Raw genomic sequence first — 6330 nt, 5'->3', positions numbered from 1 at the left:
CCCCCACGGCGAGCGCGCGCGGCCCCCCGCTGTCCGCACGCTGGCTACGCGCGGGCCTGGCTGCACTTGGCGGCGGTGCGGGTGCTTTCCCGTCCCGGTCCCTCGCACGCCACGCCTGGTCACCTCCTGACTCTGAACCGACGGAAGTCCATCTGAGAGGGCTGCGGGAGGGAGCTAGGCGTTCAGGACTAGGAAGAGGAGTTTTCATGAAATCTAGCCTCGTGACCGACCCCACGAAGCCTTCCAGGGCCAGTACAGAGTTTCGTTTTGCATTGCCCTTAGCGAGAGTTCCGCTTGTTCCTTATTAGGAAGTCATCGGTAAAGGCACGGCGTGGACTGGAGGGTCTCCTGGGATGCTCCAATTTATTCATCTCACGAATGGCTAGAAAATGTAATGGGAGAGGAGGCGGGCATGGGTTGGGAGTTTCAGCAAGTCTTCTGAACCTTCACAGCATAGGAAGCTAGAAGAACAAAGTAATCGTCTTACAAATCTAGAACAAATTTCAAGGCTTAGTTTTTGTGGCAAGCGTGTAGTTTTAAACATCAAAAATCTAGTCATTGTTCATTTTAACCGGCACACGGTCTATTTTCCACAGCGGAGTGAGTTTTCTCATCTTGAACTGGCACAAGGTGGACCCGCGGGCCTTTTAGTCTTTGGAAGTAGTTCCGCATCCTGTTAACTATTGCATTGTGCTTGCAACAATGTTGCATTTTGACGTTTCAGTAACTGTTTCAATTCAGGGGTGAAAATGTTAACCTGTACTTACACAGGATAATTACAAAGCCTCTAATGCTCCAAAGGGAGGAAGAATTTATCTGGCGACACACATGAGTAGATGTGAATTCAGACATGATTCAAGAGCATGGATGGGCTCAGCTTACTCCCATCTGTTGTCATAAGAAATATTACATGAAGTTGTATAGCCGTCAAAGAAAAGGTTGTACATAATATATTTGCCAAATACATTGATAAGATATGGATTGGCGGGTGGGTGTGAGTGAGCACATGGATCTATTTCGTAGGATTCAGATGTTATAACATTCTTAATGTCAAAGGTTTTTAGTGGTGGAGTGCTTCCTTATGCTGGAGGATCTAGGGTCAATCCCTAGTACCATTGAGGTAACAGGAATTTAAAAAAAAAAAAAAAAGGTTGATGGAAGCTACTGGCAAGCTACGTTTCAACTGTACATACCAAACAGTCACAAAGATGTACACACACACACACAATGTGTAAAAGTCTCTTGGTGTCAACTACTTCAATAAATTTTTCTAAGTAACACCTTTTTTAAAAAAAAACAATTTTAATGTTCAGATACTGGTAGACATGTTATCTAACTTTAAGTTTTGGTCCCCACCATATCCTTTTATCTTTAATCCCTGAAGTACACAATCCATGTAGATAATAATAGCAAACCTGTGATGTTTACTTCAAGATTCAAGCTTGAAGAAGCCATACCAGGACTACCAATGTGCCTGCCTTGTTCTGGGTGGGTGCTTTACCCTTGTCCTACTCCCCACAATAGTCTGTTGTAGCTTCTATTACTACTCTCATTTACAGCACTGGCAACTGCCTGGGGTTTTAATTCCAGTGGAGACTCCATGAAGATGCATACTCCAATAAATTTTCTGGATGAGGAAATGACTTCCATAAAGAAAGTCCTGTTTGAGAGAGCTAGAATCAGACAGACCATAAATATGTTTGTTGGCCCCTGCATCTGTTATGAAATACCTTTTTTTATGCTATCCTTCGGTTTCCCTGGAATAGGCATGGCTTATCTAAGTGATTTGAGTTCCATTTTGTCTGCCTGTTGGAAAACGTGGGACAGAAATGAAGCACCAAAACAACCTAGCTAAAATACTTTCAGATTCAGGCCTCTCCCACGCACACAACCCTTGTCATTTCAGTAAATGCCTCTGTGTGTCTGTGTCCCAACCCGTCTTTAGTTTCTTCCTCTTTTGTTGCATATACATTTTGCAAATAATTTATTGGCTCTTTTCATCTTCAAAATACACCCACGAGCCTACATTTTATGCTGACTTCAATCATACTATCTTTAAACCAAACGCATTAAGAAGTGAGGTCAAAGCTGGGCGCGGTGGGGCACGCCTTAATCCCCGTCCCAGCACTCGGGAGGCAGAGGCAGGCTGATTGCTGTGAGTTCAAGGCCAGCCTGGTGTACAACGTGAGTCCAGGACAAACAAGGCTACAAAGAGAAACCCTGTCTCAAAAAACAAAACAAAAAAAAAATTTTTTTTTAAAAAAGTGAGGTCAAAAACTCTGAATATAAATCAGTATCTATCATAGCTCATCTTTAAGCTTAATTGTAAAACTAAACTATCAGGTCTTCAACCCCATCAGAGACTTGAGAAGGAATAAAATATGAGTAGATAGGAAGTGCTGGTTAGCAGCTTCCAAAATGAGAAAAGGATAGACGCACCAAGATAGGAAAGATGTTTTCTTCAAGGTTGCCAAATACAAATAGCCAAACACTATGAGTGCTACATTTATATAATTCCTGATTGTTTCGTGATTCTTCTTGTTGTAGGTAGTTATTGTATATATGTGTAATAATGTTATGTAAAAAAGAAAAAATGTGAGGTCACACTGTACTTCCGTGTGGTCCACATACACAAATCCCTGATGGCTTCCTGTTCCCACAACACCACACACAAGCTCAGTCACCTTCTGTGCAGGCCACTTCCCCTCCTTTGATCACTCTTTCTCACAATGGTTGGTTCGCTCCCTCTTGTGCTTAAACATCTTTGCACCACTTTCCCTGCCACTCATTTTCTATGTGTACATCCAGTGTAATGGTTGTTATGTTTGACTTAACCCATATTTATTGAATTTTTCTCTGAGCCACACAGCATGGAACTCACAAGTGCAAAATTTTGCATTCTGTTTGTGTGGTATGTTAGCTAATCTTGTCAACTTGTTGGGATTTTGAGTCATCCTGGAAACAAATCTGGGCACACCTGTTTGGATTAGCTAGATTAGGTTAATTAAAGTGGGAAGGTCTGCCTTAAGTGTGGGTGGTACCGTTTCATGAGCCTGGGTCCATCTTGGTCTCAATAGAAAGAAAGAGATCCAAGCACCCGTAGTCACTCTTTCTGCTTCCTGACTATGGGTACAGAGTGATTAGCCACCTCTAGCTGCTTTTACTTCCCTGCCCAAGGAACTGTACCCTAGGAATGTGAGCCAAACCCAACATTTTTTTCCCTAAGACTTCTTATTTTATCCCAGCAACTGGAAACATCAAATACATATGCCAATCACAGGAATAGTGTCTACCATTATTTAGACAAGTTTCTCACAAGTCTCAAATGGATGAATTAATTCATGTATGCATTTGAAAATGTGTATGTGTGTGTGTGTGTACCCTCCATGTAATGCTGAATAGTACATAAAAGAAAATGTATTCTTTGTCAGTAATTGTAGGTGCAATTGTGAATTTATTCTTTGTCAGTAATTGTGCAGTCACTGAGTTTATGAGATACTATTTACCACGTCCCCCACTTCCTGGAAGACACTGTTGTGTTCCCATCTTTGTAGAAGATGAGATGACATTTTCCAACATGATCAGGAGTGTTTTTTTAAAGTTCTTAGCTCCCAGTCATTATTAAAGGCTGAAGCATTCAAATTAGTTAAAGAATAAAATTAGAGCCTAACAGATTGAAGACATCTCTCTGATGATGTTCCTGTCACTGGCATTCTGTTTTGTGTCACTGAATTAAAGATAAAGGAGATACAGCTGGCATCAAGGAAGTGCCTGGATTTGTAATTTATTTCTCCATGCCAGTCTATGAAAGATTTTCATAGATCCAACATCTTCAGGTAGCCAACTCTTCCCCAAACTGTCCTCCCCAACCATCAAACTTTCTTATCTTGTTTGTTCAGCTTAAGAACGAAATGAATTGTATTTCCTGAAAGACATATAAATGTGCATGAGAAAATCATGTATGTTGCAGTGTCGTGAATATAGAAGACAAAGATTTTAGAAACCATATTTAGCAAACCCTGGGCACTTGGAGGGGTTTACAAAGGGTTTTTTTTCCCTTAATAATATGGAGACGGTAGCGTCCTTGTTCAGTTCTGTTGAATATCCAGTGCTTCTCTGAATCTACAAAATATAGAATGGAGCTAAATAATGAATGTTGAAGCAGATGTGAGAGTTTGACTGTTTCTATTAAATGAGGCATGAAAGACATTTAGAAAAATGTAAAATAGTGCCACTCTTGTCTTTTAATTATCTTTGTTTTGGAAATATACTTATTTTCATAACATGCTGTTTATATACTTATAGCAATGACACGATTTTAAGTTAATTAATACATTTTAAACTATCCTTAATTTTGGTTTCTTATTTGTTAAAAGTTGACACATAAAAAGTCTTTAGCGTCCAGTATAATTTTTGAATATTCAAAGGAGTGCTGATCTAGAGCTATTTCAAGTACCAAGTAACTGTGAACTAGATTTCTTTCCACATGCAAGCAATGTTCTGATAGCTGTGGACATGGCTTTCTCATTTGTCTGGAAACAGAACAAAACAGACTCAGGAATGTATCAGTCATTAGAGCTAGCAGATGAAAAGGAATAAAGCAAGAAGGAATTTTGGAAAGCAAAGTTTTCCATTTCAATTGAATAATTACTCTCAGAACCAATACATAGCATGGCCCCCACCTTATCCTTGATGCCTCCTGTCTTAAAAGTCATCAGATAATACTTGTTCCTTTTAGCAGAAGTAATAGGAGCCAGTATTTTTTTTAATTTTTCTTTTACCTGATGTGATAATGCGTATTATCTTTTGCTCTTTTCTTATCCAGTCACAGAAGTTGCTATGATAACCATTTCAATGAAAAACATGTGAAATTCAGCGTGGGAACCCGGGCCTGAGTATGATTAAGGGAAGGCTGCAGGGCGCCAGAGGGAGCCTGGCTGAGAAGAATGTCATGAGTCATCACAAGGCAGTGAAGGGCATGAGCAGTCCCAGGACCAGAGCTGCATGCGGCCATCAGGCAGAGGTAAGCTTAGCACTACTCATTACTTTGACAAAATAATTATCCAGGTGGACAGTCTTAGGCATTACAGGTGTTATCGCCACACCAACGGACTCTCTGGGTCTCAGACACTCGGGTTGAGACTACGTCAACATCCAGGGCTTCAAGCTTGCAGATGCCAGACTGTTGAATATCAAAGCCGTCACACATACACACTTCAGCAATTGCTTAGCAAAATACTTCTTTCTCTGCAGCTATAAATATGTCACTGGTTCTTTCCTCTGGAGAACCCTGTGACCTCTTCGTCCCTTATTTCTGTCACGGTCTTTGAAATTCTAGGAAACACTATTTTTATAAGTGGAGCCTATATAATGGGTTAAGGCAGTGGCCGTACGCCTGTGTGTTAATATCTGTGAGGGCATGGACATTTGAGATAAAGGGCTGCTATTGAAACTGCAGGACGCCTATGGGGAATGTAGGTCACAAACTCTCTGCTGGCATCAGTGTCACATCCCCAGCTGATTCATTTAATTTCCATGGTGAGGAAAACTGGTGTTGTGTGTGTGTGGGGGGGGATAGTCTGGAATGTCTTGATGCTAATCAATAAAAGGCCGATCACCTGGGCAGGTTAAGTTTCCCGGGCGTAGAAAGACAGAGGGATCCTGGGAAGAAGACGACTGGAGATAGAAAAAGACAGGAGGAGAGAGAAGAGACAAAGGCCGCCATGGGTTAGATGGAAGAGAAGCACGTGGCCCGTGTGGATGGAGGATTCGGCCCAGATGAAGAGCATTAGCAAGTATATGGGATTATGGATGGGAGGTAGCTTGATAGAAATTATTAGAAGCAGATGGCATGGGATTGGGGCAGGTATAAGTATTTTAGAGGACTGATATTTGCCCTGCCCCAGGTTAACTAAGGCTATTTTAAAAATATAACAAGTGTCAATGTCGTGATTGATTGCTAGCCCGGCATACTGAAGTAATCTTAATTATAGGCCTGATAATAAACTATTAGACCATACTATTAATCATGGTAATTTAAAAACAACTAACTGGCTTAACGGTGAAACTCATACTGACAAAAGAGTCCTCGCTGAAGCTTCTTGAAGGGTGTTTGTTTTCTGTGTCTCCATTATGTGAGGTCACGCCATTGTGTGATAGTTCACACCTGGAATGTTCCTCTAAGCAGCATGAGCTTAAGCCGAGGCCTTAGGTTGGTACGATTGAAAGGATGTAGAAACCTTTAAGAAGAGTGCGCCAGTGACAGGATTTAGGTCATTGGAGGTCTGCTTTGCAAGGGACTGTGAGACACTGGTCCTTCTCTCTTTCATT

At 41.2% G+C, this 6330-nt stretch overlaps 1 long non-coding RNA gene across 2 annotated transcripts; it reads left to right on the top strand.

Annotated features, from left to right (window-relative positions):
* The first annotated feature begins 83 nt into the window (after window positions 1-83).
* On the top strand, window positions 84-5784 carry LOC311595073. Of its 2 annotated transcripts, none has more exons than XR_014778304.1 (3): window positions 84-318; window positions 4826-5023; window positions 5627-5784. It is a non-coding gene; the product is annotated as an uncharacterized lncRNA (long non-coding RNA). The 2 variants fall into 2 exon arrangements; XR_014778305.1 differs by lacking the exon at window positions 84-318 and adding an exon at window positions 674-938.
* Window positions 5785-6330: the final 546 nt, after the last annotated feature.

The sequence above is a fragment of the Acomys minous genome (genome assembly GCF_964271855.1).
Source record: "Acomys minous genome assembly, chromosome: 3".
NCBI classification, from domain to species: domain Eukaryota; kingdom Metazoa; phylum Chordata; class Mammalia; order Rodentia; family Muridae; genus Acomys; species Acomys minous.
Note: the sequence above shows the minus strand (reverse complement) of the source record. Positions and strands in the feature narration are given on the sequence as shown.